The sequence below is a fragment of the Tamandua tetradactyla genome, chromosome 6 (genome assembly GCF_023851605.1).
Source record: "Tamandua tetradactyla isolate mTamTet1 chromosome 6, mTamTet1.pri, whole genome shotgun sequence".
Classification (NCBI taxonomy): Eukaryota; Metazoa; Chordata; class Mammalia; order Pilosa; family Myrmecophagidae; genus Tamandua; species Tamandua tetradactyla.
In genome coordinates, this window is record NC_135332.1 from 126,783,279 (window position 1) to 126,799,563 (window position 16,285).

The 16,285-nt window shown below is 33.4% G+C and overlaps 1 long non-coding RNA gene and 1 other non-coding gene across 2 annotated transcripts in view; one reads left to right on the forward strand and one right to left on the reverse strand.

Annotated features, from left to right (window-relative positions):
* LOC143686352 (uncharacterized) overlaps window positions 1-10,811 on the reverse strand; it is a 56,235-nt gene extending 45,424 nt beyond the window's left edge. Inside the window, exon 1 of the long non-coding RNA XR_013177081.1 lies at window positions 10,721-10,811. This is a non-coding gene — a long non-coding RNA (uncharacterized LOC143686352). The remainder of the gene's footprint in view (window positions 1-10,720) is intronic.
* Window positions 10,812-12,781: 1,970 nt separating this feature from the next.
* Window positions 12,782-12,888, forward strand: LOC143689135 (U6 spliceosomal RNA). Its single transcript, XR_013178602.1, has one exon. It is a non-coding gene; the product is annotated as a U6 spliceosomal RNA (small nuclear RNA).
* Window positions 12,889-16,285: the final 3,397 nt, after the last annotated feature.

Consider the following 16,285-nt stretch of genomic DNA (forward strand, 5'->3'; position numbering starts at 1 on the left):
CAAAGGATACGCAATCAATGACCCCATTTCCAATACCGTGTCAACAAGGAGCTTCTTTCAGTGATGACTGGACAGCGATTCTAGAAAATGTTCATCCTTCATAGAGTGGAAACTTATAGGTTCGGGTGATAAGTGGAGTTTTGTCTGAAGACATCCACAGTGGCTTGGTGGTGCCCCCAAACCATTAGGTGTTGGTAGCCAGCACGTAGCAGCTGCATGAAGTCAAACATGTAGATTGCCCTTGCCATAGTTGACTCTCTTACTACTACTACTGCGTGCCCAAGGTGCCAGCAGAGAAACCAATGTGAACCCAAACAAGGCATAATCAGTGTGGGTACAATGGCAGGTAACTGTCAGCCACTTGACTATGTTTTTATTTTATTGCTACGATATGACGGAGATAGGGACAATAATACTCGCAACCAAGAGAACTTTCTTAGAGTATCTCCCAGGATTTCTACATGTCTATTGGTAAACTGCAATAAAAGATTAGAGCAACCTAATACGAACAAGGTCACCAGGGGTTAAACACTTCAGGAATGAAGATTTGGATTACCCACCAGCTGAGGCGCAAGCGTAAAGAAATACTGAATGAGCGTGAAGAAATTTTGGTGGTGATCATACATTCACTATTAGGTTGACTGTGTCACGAGTGTATACAAATGTACAACTCACCATATTGCACAGTTTTAACATATGCAGGTAATCATGTTAATTATTAATAAAGCTATTAAAGAAGAAATAGATATCTTTGTGGCCCTATTATCTATTAAAGGATTTAAACTGTTATTTACAGAGAGTACTACAAGTAAACTCCATGTCCAGTTGGCTTCACTAGTGAAATCTACCAAAATTTTAAAGAAAAAAATAATACAATTCAATGCAACTCTACACAAGTTTCTGGAAAATTAAATTCCCCCTCAATCAATTAGGCCAGTGTTACCCTGATGAAAAAACCAGACAAATAAATTATAAGTAAAGAATAATATATGAACATAGTAGTGAAAGACTAAATACTTTTTCTCTAAACTTTGTAACAAGGTAAGGATATTAGCTCTCATCACTTCTTTTCAGCATTGTATTGGAGACCTACTTAGCACAATAAGTGGGGGGGGGGGGGAGAGAAGGGGAACAAAGCATCCAAATTCATAAAAAAAAGAGCTAAGCTATCTTTGTTTGTTTATCTTTGTTTGCAGATGACCAGATAGTCCTTTAAGAAAATCTACAAAAATCTATATCGGAAATAATAAATGAGTTTAGCAAATTTGCAAACTACAAGATTAATAGATAAAAATAAATAATCTGATACTAAAATAAAAAAATGAAACACTACTACTTTAACAAAATGTAAAAATAATCCCTTTTAGCTCTATCCTTCAATCTCTCCCCACTCATAAGAAAGAACAAATAAGTAAATTAATATTAGGCAACAGAAGACAGATTTTTCACTGTCAAAGAAAGAAACTGGAAATAAAAAAGGGAAGATGGCTTGAATGAACGCTGTTGGATTAGAGTGAGTTATATCTGATCAATTCATATCTATCTTAGTATACATACAATTGAATGGGTACAGAAATAAATACCATGTTTCCATTAATATATGGCTTAGTATATACTCATATTTTCTTAAGTGCATCTGCTGGGGCAATGGAATCAAATGGCAGCAAACGGTCCCACAACCAGGTCTTGGCTTCTAAGCACTGTTCTCTGATAAAGAGAATAGAGACTTGGAGAAATAGCTAATTTAAGAAGTGGTTAAAGAAAATGCAAGACGAACTGAAGCATCTTGTAAAACTAGAAAGTGCTAAATTAAAAAAAAAGTTATTTCAAAAGGACATGGGGCATACTGCCAATAGTTAAATTCATAACAAAATAAATGACACTAGTTTGGATCAGAATCCATAGAATAAAATGAATATTGGTGAGTGTAAACCTATATGAAAAGTGGTTGAATGGCTGAATGGATGAATGAATGGGAAGGGAAAGGAAGGAGGTGAAGCCATGCATTTGCCTTACACAGCATAGCATCATACCATTCATATAAATTAGACACAGATACACACACACAAATTAGAATGTTTATACTTGAGTGTGTTCATACACATATAATTCACAATAAAATGGATACTTATGTAAAGGGATGAGATTGTTGTTAAGGACTACGCAAAAAGGGGGAAATAACACAGGAGGGTGTTCTTAAAAATACTGAAAATACTCATAAACTGAGAAGTATGTATCTAAAACAAGGATAAAAAAAGAGATGGTAGTAAATGGATGAAAGTAAAAATATATTCTCTGGTGACTCAAGTAATGAACAATTTTACCAGGGACCTCATTTGATGATTAGTATAATTCTTTCCTTAATAAAAGGTAAATGATGATGGTTTCTCCGAATTTATCATAATAATACATTTATTCACCCATTTTAAATTTAAAACCTAGGCAATAAAGATGCTAAGAAACAGGGAAAGATTCATTAACTGATCAATCTTATGTGAGGTACCTGACTCTCGTTGAATTCCCACATTACCATGGAGGTAGGAAATACACTTTCCTTTCATACTTAAGGAAATGAAGGCTCAGAAAACTTTTCTAATTTGACCAAGGCCACACAACTAATAGGTGGATGAGGAAACGGAGCAACCATGTCTCTCAGACTTTAAAAATCATTCTTTCCTTCATATATTTCTCCTTTACAATTACTTGACCTCTGAAAAACTTTTTCTTTCCCGAGAGTGACAATTGTGTTTATAAAGCACATGTTCCAAAGAAGAAAAAAATCTCTAACACATCATAGTCAGTAGATGCTGGCAGGTTTCAAAGTGTGTATATTGGAATTTTATGTTCAATCAATTACAAATCTACCTTGTCTACATACTCGGTCAAGAGTGAACCACAATCTCCAGCTGAACAGGCACTGCTAACATTAGGCAACATGAGTGCTTGCTACCTGCTGGTTTTTAGATTAGATACATTCACAAGAGTGTGTCCTTAACAGAGCATTTTCACAAATCAGAAAATAAAATATTTCTTTTTATTGCTATCAATTCTACTGTTTATTCTATGATGTGATTTATTAAATCGAAACAGTATATTTCCTTGTCAGATTGCTATGAGCGACCATAAGCATTTGCGAGGTGCTAGTCTATTTATAACACTTTCATTTTAGTGACTTGGAAATATTTAAAATTACAACGTATGGAAAATTTTGTTTAATGTGATGGAGTCATGTATATTTGTGTTTTGTTTTATAAGCACATGAGAAAAAATAAAAGGTTTTCTTTAATTCAGGAAAATAGATGCAATATTTCTTTGTAAATTCTTGACATGAAACCACTTTCAATGAACATATATTGACTTAAGAGTATAATACATATCACATAAAAGAAGATAATCCAAAATCCCTATGATTAGGGTATGAAAAAGTCATAAAAATAATGGAAACATTAATAGTATAAGTGCTAAGTAAACAAAATAAGAGTAACTATTTGTTCCTAATAAAAAAGAAAAAAAAATAAAATTTAAGAAATAAATCAATAGTAAGCCAGTTATTTAATTGTTTGGTACTGGGTATAGACCATGTTTTCTAAAATGAGAAATTTCTAAATAACAAGATCCTCAAAAAGCCCAGATAAAGGCATAAGCTACAAGGGGACAGAATTTTGTAATCCAAGTATTTGGATAATTTTCTTTTTTTCTCATGTGTTTATAAAACACCCATAATTATACGTGACTCCCTCACATTAAACAAAAAAGTTTCTTTACATTCTGCTTTCAATTCTTCCCAGGTCACTAAAATGGAAATGTTGTTTTACATAGAATAACATTTCACAAGCTCTTAGAAGCAATTTAGTCCAGTAACTGTTAAGGAAGATTAAATTATTTATCCACTTTCCAGTTAGAGTTCAGTGGAGAAAAAAAAAATTAAAATCCTGTCTCCTGACTTCCAGTGTTGTTTATAAGTCTATTCCTAATCAGAATCTAGGCCTATAGATGTAAATCTGTGAATTATTTGAAGACACTTACTTATTCTTGTTACTTATTTATTAATTTTGTATGCTCTTTCTATGTAAAATTTGCTATGCTAAGTCCTGAAACTGCAATGATAAATTATTCTTTCAGCTTTCGAAGACATGGCAGTCTCAAGGAAGTAGGGTATTATCAAATATCGAATAGGCTACAATACGTGAAATGAAAATTTCCATCAGGAGAAGGTCACAATCCAGAATTCAAATATCAAGAAATGTTTTCTCTAGGAAAAATGCTGTGGACTGAAAAAAATGATGCATAAAGCAGACAGATGGGGGGAAAGGATGAGGGGTGAAGGGACAGAGTGTTAGGGAAGATGTGTGCTCTCTGTAAAATGAGAAGCTTGGACAAAGGCTTTGAAGAAACCAGCAATGGGAATCACTGAAGAACTACAAGGAGTTCATATGGTAGAAATGTCAATATACGAGTGGCCATATAAAGAAAGGAATAGAAAACAAATCATACCGGATGAGCAATATTTTTAGGAAAATAGATTATGGTATAGGAATGGGAATTGCTTAAAGTAGTCAACCAGGCAAGGTGATGGAATTGCCTATGTAGAATCAGAAAAAGGATGGGAAATTGGTTGGGCAAGTATTGGGGCCATGTCCTGAGAGGAGGAGAAATATTTTTAGGGGGGTGAGTGTGTAGTAAGTTCAATTTTTTCATATTGAATTTGAAGAACTAGTTGTACATTCATGTGAAAATCTACAACAGGAACTGGGTCTAGAGCTCAACAGAGAGTTCGGATACGCGGTACAGATTTTGCACATTATATGAGTAATTTATTTCAAACGAATTAGATTTTATAACTACCGTTGAGTGTGCATTTAGTGAAAATGGAAGAGTACCTTCAATTAAGTCTGAATTTATATTGCATAGATAGAAAAGGAGTTTAGAAAGGGTACTTTTGAAGTGTCAGATGAGCAAGTAAGGAAATTCTTCCAAGAAATGAATAGTTAATAAGTCAAAGACTACATAGAGGTCCATGAGATTGAAAATACCCAAAGTATTCATCAATTAAGTGAGTTGTTTATAAAGTTCATAGATCCAGTACTAACAAACCCAGAGGCAAAAGTAAAAAGAATTAGGGTAATAGTACTTAACCCGCAGTAATTAGTTCCAAACCTGCTCTTACTGAATCTTCATTGGAAGACATAAACATACATTTGCTTATCAAATCTTAGAATATAGGTACAATGGTTAAACTGTTAGATTTCAAATAAAGTGTTACTTTAAAGAATTGGCAATTGACATTATGCAGTAAATAATGGACTCACATCTTATTTCCTGAAGAGTTAAAGCAGGCTTTTCAAGACAGGAATAGACTTAAAAAGCACTTACACATATTCCTGAATTAGAGATAGGATTTGACATAGGCTAAGCAGAGCATTACAGGAAACTGCATATCTAACAGTTTGTGCCTCACATTCAGTGGAGGCGACCAACAAAAAATGTATTGTCCCAAATAATTTTCTTTCTGACTTAATATGGAAAAGCTCATATTAATTACATCAAGGAAAGATGAAAGTCATTATAAAGTAGTCAGTAATTTTTCTTGGAAAAGTTTTAAAAAATGATCTGGCAGGCCTACCAGATAGAGTGGTATACGGCACAGTGATAAAGATAATAGTTTCTAAAATCAGCAGACTTGGGTTGTTATACCACCAGATTTTGGTTAAAGTATCCATATATTACCTATGTGGTAGCTAACGATTTACTTATTTTCTCCAAATCTCTAAATCTCAATGTCCACATTAATAAAATGGACAAATATCAGAATCTATCTTACAGGGTTATGGTAAGGATGAAGTGAAAGAATTCATCTTAAAGCACTTAAAGAATGCCTTAAGTGCTTTAAGTGCCTGAGATATGCTGGATCCTTAATAAATATTTGCTGTTATAATTTATATTATTTTAGATATAATGAATTACCATGAAATCACTTAAAAATCCCCTATATTCAGTTCAGTGACTGAGGACTAGCATGCTTGCATAAACAAAAAGCACTTAAGAGTTATTTCTTCTTACATCCGAGAATTTGAGGAAAATTATTACACAATAGAATAATTGCAACATATAACACTTGCTTTCTTTGGGTCCCTCCACTGTGAAGGAGCAAACATAAAATAACAAGTAACAAAATATACTTATTGCAGCCCTCAGTGTCCACCCAAGTATGAAGAAACTTGAATTCAAAGATTCCATTTCCCACAGTGTATTTGCTTCAAGCAGAAAACTTTATTTTTCAAGGCTAGCCTCCTCAAGCATGTTTATTAAAATAAGAGACTTCATTTATTGCTTGCATTATTTTTACAGTCCTTCTATACTGATTCCACCACTTTCTAACAAAAAGGGACTTCAGGCCACTTTGATTACCCAGTGATTTAAACATCCTGGGGACAAAAGAAATCACTTCAGTTAATTCACCTGTCTTCCCATTATTTTAAATGTTTTAAATTTTAAAACGAAAACACACTTGAGATATTGAGTTATAGGAAATGAGAGGAAAATCTATACTCTGGCATTAGGGTAAGAAGATAAAACCAGTATACAGAAAAGTGTATATTTTTACTCTTTTAACATAACTTTAAGTAACTTACAAGTATTCTGGTCAAAAATTTTCCCTCTTAACTCAGGCCAAACAAAATCAGTTTATTTTTCGTTTATGTTTTATAACTTTGTTTTGAAAATCATTACAAGTGAATTATTCATAATGAATTTCTATTGCTCAGTCTTTCCACTATGCTCTCCATAATATATTATGAAAGCTATGGTTGCTCAAAACATTTTTAGAGCAGGATATTTTATAAATACTACTTCAAAAAATGGAATTCATTGATAATTTTGGAGAGGTTATACAGTAGCAGCAACCAGCAGGAGTAAAATTAAGCAGCAAATAAAACCATGACATATGTCTACATGTATTAGTTGTTTATTACCTTTTCCTATTCTAAAGTCTGGACAATATAAATCACATTAACAAATCACAATGATTACAGTTCTTAAAATAATTTTATATATGTAGCAAAACTTTAAACAAAACTCAGAAGACTTGATGAATTTTTATTTTTAATAAAATATATGCCCTTTCTCATTTCTTCAGTCTAACAAAAACAATCCCACAAAAAAGTTTACTTAGTATTTCAGAAGAGTATTCAGGTACTGAAGCCCTGTAATTTAGATACAAAATTAAAAAGCAAATGCTACATTCTGATGAAGAATGCTTATTTTTTTCCCTTCATATTTCATAAATATTTGACAATTTTGTTTTCTTAACTTAAAAGTAAGCATTATTTATACAAGTCTATCACTACCCTTATCATTTTTGTAGCAGAATACAAAAAGTATTGCCCCAGAGTAGTTTACTCAATGTCATTCAGATTCCTGTCCTGAAAATGAATGCCGTTATTTTATTTTATTATTTTATTTTTTTATGTTTATCCATGTACATCTGTCTATCTATCAATCTATTTTTCTATCCATCACCTCTCTATTTATTTTTATTATTTGATTTCTTTTACCACTGTACATACGCACAATAGTGCATTACAACATTTGAGGTTTGGAGTGAAATAAACTCTTATAAATTTGATGCCTCATTTGTCATAACATGAAACCATATACTCTGCTTGTTCTCCTAGTGGTAGCAATCTGTATAGCTTCAGAATATGGGCTCTTGTTTCTTAACTATTCTGTCATCCAGCTTACTGTAGATCATTCAACTACACTAATCCTTAGTGACTCATTACTTATTCCTGGATTTTAACTACCAGGACTAAAACTTCCTCTTCTCCAAAGATCTTGTCCCCCAATCTACTTTATTCACCTACTCCAATAATCTTGGCCTATACCAACAACTTCCATTCCACTATTCTCTTCCACTATTTCTCTTCCAAACATCCCTGTGTCATGCAACCATCACTTTACCTTTTAGCTCCTTCTGTTCATCTAATTGCTGCAATTTTCAACACCCATCAGACATGCCAAGAGAACCAGCTGTTCACTGTTTCTATGCTCTCTTTCCCCTCCTCTTTATCTTCACTTCTCTCTTTATTCAGAATATATCCCATTGTCCATAATTATAACCATTCTCACCTCTCTTGCCTCTTAAATCTACCTGTCCTCCACTCTCTGTGCCCTTCAAATTTCAAAAATTCTAACCCCTGTTCTCTCTTCCTATCTGTTCCTATAGGTAGGCAGTTCAACATGCCTAGAGAAAATCCTCAACTGACCCCAAGTGAGTTCCAGAAATCCTGTATAGTACTGTATCACATTCAATCCCCATCTAGCATCAATAACTCTTCATCTTTCTCCTTTCTCCTCATTCTTTAATGGCTCTCTTGATCTTATTGCTTTGGTTGAACTCTCTAATATAGACAACCAGGTTCTCATTTGGTGTACTGTGTCTCATTCTTTTAACCTACCTAAAGATATGGCTTTAGCAATTGTCCTGATAGTCTTCTGCAATATATATTCCCCTTTCTAACATAATTTCCATCAGCATATAAACATTCTATAATGCCTTTCATACTTAAAAAAAATCCTGATTACATGTCCCATCAATATATTTCTCAATGAAATAAAATAGAAAGTTCCTCAAAATAGTTTTCTATCCTTGTAGTGTCCACTCTGCTAACTTGGTCCTTCTTGACCTCCCTGCAGCTGGGTTTTCAGAAAAAAACAGTTCTTATTAAAGTCACTGAAGACTCCCATCTTGCATCATTCATTTATCATTTCTCAGTCCTCATTTTACTTGACCCATCAGAAGCATGTGACAACTGACCATTTTAGCCTTCATGAAATACTTCATTTCCTTGCTCCCAGAACACAGTTTTCATTGGTTTTACTCCTTATTCAATACTGCTTCCTCTAAGTTTTATTCCCTACTTCCTCTTTGTTTTGTTAATATATTCATACTGCCACAGGACTCAATTGATAGAGCTCTCCTTACTTCTACCCACATCGTTGCCCAGGTTATGGCTTGATGTACCATCAATTTACTGACAATTTCCAAATAGGCATCTTTAGCCATACTTTTATTATAAAATCTGGATGCCTCTGTAAAACTGCTTGCTAGTTATCTCTTGTATTTCCAACTTTTAAATTTGTCCAAAGTGAAGACGCTGCACCTCCCTAGCAAAACCTGCCTCTTTCCCAATCTCTGTAATCTCTGCAAAATCTCATTATCAAGGCTCAAGTGTCTCAGAGTTATTTAGTTTCTTTCTACATAACCACAAATAAAATAAATTGGTAAGCCTTGCCAAATTTATCTTTAAAATATATTGAGAATCTTACTACTTTCAATAAATCCTTTTCTAATCCCACACTATTACCTTTTACCTGTTAACAGGGTTATTCCAATAGCTGCCTTGACTTTTCTTTCTGCTTCCACGCTTGTCCTAATAGTTTATTTTCCATGTACCACTAAAGGTAATGCTCTTTCAATTTAAATTAGATCATATAATTCCTATGTTCTAGCCACTCAAATGGATTCCCATACTAATAAAATTAAAATTAAATGTGTATGAAATTGTTTTTGTCTATATATTTGACATGTAAGATGTCTTTAATAATCCTTGGCATATAATATATACTTAATAAATATAAGTTGAGTGAATAGATATATGAGAATTTTATTCCTGAAAATCATTCCATCGTTTTAGGTGTTCATATTTTATATTTCTGATATTTTGTCACATTTTTCCTAATGGGATCTGACTTGATTTCCCCCCACAGAAGACCTGTGATACCCTGTGCAGAATTCTGTGCTCTAATGCAGTCTATGAATAACCCCTTTTGGAATCAAGTCTCACAGCCATTGATCTGACTAAGTCACCCTCTACCTTGGAAAAGTGGAATTAAGATAAAAATACAAGCATATTGCATCACCATGTTAACAGGGGATTGGCTTGTATCAAATAAAGTTCCTTTGTCCATCATTTATGAAAGACATAGCCTACGGTCATTTCACTGTGTGAAATTGATTAAAAAATGTGTGGATGTCAAGATTTTCTGTCTTGTACTCGAAACAGACTCCTAATCTTTTTGGATAATCATCATGAAAAAAAAAGTCATCATTGCTGAAGGACTTTTTACAATAAAATAAAGGAGTATCAAACATAGGATTAACATTTTCTTACCATTTTGAATTTTTTCTCTAATAAACTAATCAAATTTGTTGAAAATTTCAAAAGAATGCCACTTTTTCTTCTGGAAAATTGACTGCAAATTTAAAAATCAAATATTCTTGAATTTTTTGAAATAGAATGATAATGATGGATGATTTCTGTACCACATTAAAAAATACATAAAACAATTGTAGTGAAATTAGAGTGGTGCTGCCACCTGATCAAATCACATGAATATATTGTAGGTGCTATTTCAGTTCAATAGGAAAGAATTCACTAAATAGTGATACTGAATATACTATCTATTTGTAAAATAGGACAATATATATCAAATGCATTTCAGATGGATTAAATATATAATTTTAAAAGTTTAGAAGAAATTATAGAAAACTGATTTTACAAACTATGGAGAAGATTTTCTAAGCCAAGAACTGAATGTAGAGGTAAAAAATGTGATAAAAATCAAAAGATTGAAAATCCTATCATTTATCTCTATCTGCCTAACAAAGCACCTCAAACTGTAGTGTTTAAAACAAAGGAAAACATTTATCATCACTTACAGTTCCGTAGTTCTTCCAGTAGTTCTGCTGGGTTGAGCCAGGCTTGGTTGACCACAGCTGGGCTTGCTCATGTGCCTGTGGTCAAAAGGTGGGTGGTCTGGTGGCTTGCTTAGGCTGACCTCATTCACATGGCAGTGGAGGGGATGACTGGTGGCTGAAGCCACAGAGGTAACTGGGCCATCTGTGTCTCCTCACCCAAAAGGGAACCTGGGCTTGCTTGCTCACGTTGTGGCAGAAGGTTTCTAAAACAACTCGAATATGTAAAGCTGCTTTGAACATAGGCCTAAACTGTCACATCATCTTTTCTAATAAATTATACTCGCCAAAGTAACCTAAAACTTGAACACAGAAGCAAAGGTGGGAAATACAGTCCATCCTTTCATGGAGGAACTGCAAGTTAGATTTCCAGAAATGTGGTAAAGGAGGATGGTGGGAAATTGAGGCCATTTTTACAAGTAATTTACCACAAAATATGTGCAAACTATATACCATAAAACTGGTTAACATCACTAATATGCATGGAATTTCTAAAGCAATAAAAAATAGAAGAATACTAACATATAATTCAAAGGGGAAATACAAGTAGGCAATAATCATCCAAAAGGTTTTTTCAACCTTCAAATTAAGGAAACAATTCATCAAACTTTTAAATTTGTGTATGGGCAGACCTCCAGTGCAACTAAAAATGTAATGATAGGAATGTAATTGAGTGGGAAAACCTTGTTTGAAAGAATTTTAGCATCTCTTAACTTGTAAATGGCCACATACTTTGATCTAAGAATCCTACTGTGTTAATTAATCTTATAGCAATAAATCCTCTTAGGTTACTATATATTTAAAGCCATATTATTTTTGACATTGAGGCTCAAAATAGGTATAGCTTAATGTAAATATTTATCAAGATTGTGTTGGTGGAACAAATAATGTTACTTTTGAAAAATGAATAAAGAGCTACCCATTTTAAAAATAATATTTGCACACAGGGAGACCAGATGAAGACAAGTTTGAGGAATCGTGGGGAAAAGTTTTCAGTAACTGGGTATAAGTTAATTCTCAATTGGAGAGGGAAAAGCTGCATAACCTACATCACACCATAGCAAAAACTAATCCTAGTTTAATTAAAAAACATAATATGCTGAACTAACTAATACAACTTTAAAGACAGTATAGGAAAATATCTCTTGACCTTTGGTAGTAAAAGCTTCTGAAAGAGAGCACAAGCAATGAAGGAAAATACACTAAATTAAACACACAAAATAACTTTGGTTCATCAAATAATACTAATAAAAGAAAGAAGGCAAATCACACAATGCAAGAATATTTGTACCAAAAATAACAGGAAAGAACTCTTATTTAAAGCTGTACAAATAAAAAAAAAGCTCTACAAATCAATAAGACAGACACCAACATAGAAAAACATTTGAAAGTCTTAAGCAGTCATGTCAAAAAGGAAGATATCTAAATTAAGGAAATACAAGTTAAAAGTCTTATGTTATGACAACCCTGACACCACTCCTCAATGATGAGAGGGAAGGAAGGAAGGGAGGGAGAGAGGGAAGGAAGAAGAAATGGATTGTGTTAGTATGCGGAGCCACAGGAACTCTTATAGCCTGCTGGTTAGAGTGCAAATTGGCTTACTCATTTTAAAAAGTAGAATTTTCTATTAACTTTAAAGGTATGTATGACCCCATGACATAGCACTTCGGTGTTTATGTATATTCTGCCAAACTTCATACAAAATGCACACTAAGTAAACATTTCAATAAGCTACATAGATTTTACTAGTCAGAAACTGAAAGCAATGGAAATATTCCTAACCAGCAAAATGCTTAAATATGTGTGCATAAACTTAAAATGCAATCTTAAATGGCAATGACAATCTAGGAAAACTTAAAATAGTAAAAAAAAAAAAAAAAAAAAAGCTAGACAAAAGACACATGACAGAACATTGCACTTACAAAGAAAAAAATAAGAGCAGTATATTGATTAGAAATGCAAATGTAGATGGTAGCACCATAAGGAAAGAGAAAAAAATAAATTGCCATAAAATTTAGGACAGATGTGCTCGCTTCGGCAGCACATATACTAAAATTGGAACAATACAGAGAAGATTAGCATGGCCCCTGTGCAAGGATGACACGCAAATTCGTGAAGTGTTTCATATTAAAAAAAAAAAAAAAATTTAGGACAGGTAGTATCTTGGCTAGGGAGTGAAGGATTAGTGATGGGAAGAAACTATAAGCACTAAGTAAATATTCTTTTATTGGTGTTTACAGTTTTTTGATTTGGAAGAAAATGTAGTTCTGCCCTTCGTCTTGATCCACTGTTACAACTATACAATACTTTTTTGCATTATAAAGATTACAAAGTTAACTTTGACTTATTATTCTCTGAAGCCATTCTTTGGAAAAGGCAAGCATTAATAGTTTAGGATCAAATGGGTCACAGTGTGAAACCAGTAATGCCATTATCAATATCTGGATACTTTACATTTTTTAAACCACATATTTGTAATTAGAGATCATCTCTACTCAAGCTCTACGAAAAGGAGTACAGTCTGTTACTATTTTGAAGGCAGATACGTGAGATACTTTTATATGAAAGAGAAAATTTAGCTTTGCTTTGGCTAAGTGATTTGGCTCAGGATCCACAAGGACTGGGGGACAAACAGGAAAATAACCCAGGTTTCTGCTCCCAGGTCAATGCTCTTACTAATATACAAGGTCCCCATACTATAGATCTATCCAAATATGTGGCACTTACTCCATATTTATACTTTCTATGCCTCTATAAAATCCTCAGTTGCAATTAACCCCTTCATCATTCCCAGAGATCTAGATATCTGACCGATTTGAACTGGCAAGAAAAGAGTAGACTTAAAAGGATAGTAACTATTTAGGTGAATGACTTCTAATGCAATAAGAGCCCCTTTGATGAACAAGCATTTGAAAAAGGAAATACTGACTTCTCTGGGAGTGTCTAGAAACAGTTACCAGGGACAGAAAACAAACATGTTTGGACACTTTGGAACTCATTAGCCCAACGAGATAAATTGTTTATATGTTTGCACATCTTTACTACCTCTAGGAAGGAAACATAATAATTCTAGTAGAAAATTTGATATGTACCATTTTCAAGAAGATCTACATTTAGATGGGACACTGGGGCTAAAAATAGGTAATTTCCATGAGGATACAGGCATCTAAAAGTAATAGAATTTACAGTATATCCAAATTCAATGTAGTCATCATTAACATGGGTAGAGTATTGACAGCTTTAAATAAAGTCAGTATCTTACTATCCTTAAAAATTCTTTGTTTGACACTGCATTTCCCCTAAACTAACACCTTCCTCTGTATTTCCCTTCTCACCCAAGAATTTGGAAAAAATTTCCACTGTTAGCATCTGCGATTTCTCAGCTTCAGTTTGTCCCTAAATCCAATTCCAATTAGCACTCTGCTTCACAAGAATTATGTTCATTAAATTCAACTTTTCTTTCTTTTCCTAATCCAACAGAATGCTTCAGTCCTCATCGTATTTGTTTCTCTTGACAGGATCTTTTCTTAAATTAGGTAAAGTTAAAACATAGCATTACCTCTGAATTTTTATGTTTTAAAATGTTCCTGGAGGTTCAGAATCATTTCAGCACAGAAAGTATTTAACACAAACAGCATAATGGGTTTTATATTTTCCACATAGACTATGGGCAAAAAAATTGTCAAGCTTTGTTGACTATAGTGGTGTATCCATCTATTATCTGTCTTCTCACTTTTCCCTCTTCCGTTGCCCTAATTAGGCACTTTTCACTTCTTGCCGTTGTTGATATGATGACATTTCTATTAGTTTCCTTGTTCATATGTTTTCTTTTCCAAAAGCTCCTCCATCTGTCCTCACATTATAGTTAATATGTTTCCAAACCAAACTCTTCAGAGGTGTTCTTTCTTTTCATTGTGTATAAGATAAAAACTTTAACTCATTTCATTAGTACAGGATGATATTGACAAATCCATCTCTAACTATATCCCACAAACTTCTCACAACCCTTATTCTTTAGCTCAATTTATATTTCAGTCAAATTGAAATACCTGAGTCGCAGAAAAATTTGTGAAATTATATATTTCTAGGCCTTTTACCAGGAGTATTTTTCTATTTTGAACTCACATCTTTTTATTTTTTGTTTTTTTTATAAACACTTTTTCTTCCACATTTCACCCACCTTTTCACCCAGTAATCTCTAATCTGCTTTCTAGCTCTGCAAATTTGCTACTTTTTATCATCTAAGTTATACTGTAATTTTTTTCTTTATATGTTTTGCTTATTTCACTGAGCAGTCAAGTTCTTACATGTTGCAACATGTTTCATAACTTCATGTTTTCTTATTGCCAGATAATACTTCATTGTGTGTTTCTATCACATTGTGTTTATCCATTCATTTGTTGATGGAATTTGGGTTGTTTATAGCTTTTGAATACTGTGAATACTTCTATTTTGAATATTGGTGTACAAGCATCTGTTTGTGACCCTGTTTTCACTTTCCTTTGGTATCTACCAAGAAGTGAAGTTGCTGGGTCAAAGAGCAATTCTAGATTTAACTTTTTGAGGAACCCCCATATTGCTTTTCACAGTGGCTGCACCATTTTACATTTCCACCAGCAATGTACTGAAGTTCCAATTTCTCTCCATCCTCCCCAACACTTTTCATTTTCCAATTTTTAATAAGAGCATGCTTATGGATGTGAAGTGGTGTCTCCTTGTGGTTTTGATTTCCATTTCTCCAATAGCTAATTATGTTGCACATCATTACATGTGTTTATTGGCCATTTGTGTATCTTCTTTACAGAAATACATATTCAAGTACTTTGTCTGTTTTTAACTGGGTTGTCTTTTTGTTGCTGAGTTGAAGAAATTCTTCATATGTTCTAGATATTAAATCCTAATCTATGGTTTGAAACCATTTTCTTCCATCATTTTGGCCATCTTTTCACTCTTTTGATAATTTCCTTCAAAGCACAAAAGTTTTTAACTTTGAGGAAATAAAATTTATCTACTGTTTCTTTTGTTGCTCATGCTTTTGGTGTCATATCTAAGAATCCATTGCCAAATCTCAGGTCATCAAAATTTGCCCCTATGTTGTTAACCAAAATTTTTATCATTTTAGCTCCTATGTTTAGGTCCTTAATCCTTTCGAATTGATTTTTGTGTATGGGGTGATGTAGGGGTTTAACATCACTCTTATGCATGTGGATATCCAGTTTTCCCCACACTACTCTAATGAAGTGACTATCCTTTCCCTATTGCATGTCCCTGTTGCCCCTCTCAAAACTCAATTGACCATAGATATGTAGGTCTATTTCTGGAATTTCAATTGTTTCACTGATCTATCAGTCTTTGTGTTGGTACGATACTGCTTTGATTACTGTTATTTTGTGATACAATTTGAAATTGGGTAGTGTGAGACCTCCAAACTTATTCTTCTTTTTCAAGGTTGTTTTGGCTACCCCAGGTCCCTTGCAGTTCCGTGTAAATGTGAGGTCCCTTGCAGTTCCATCAAAATTTGAGGATTTT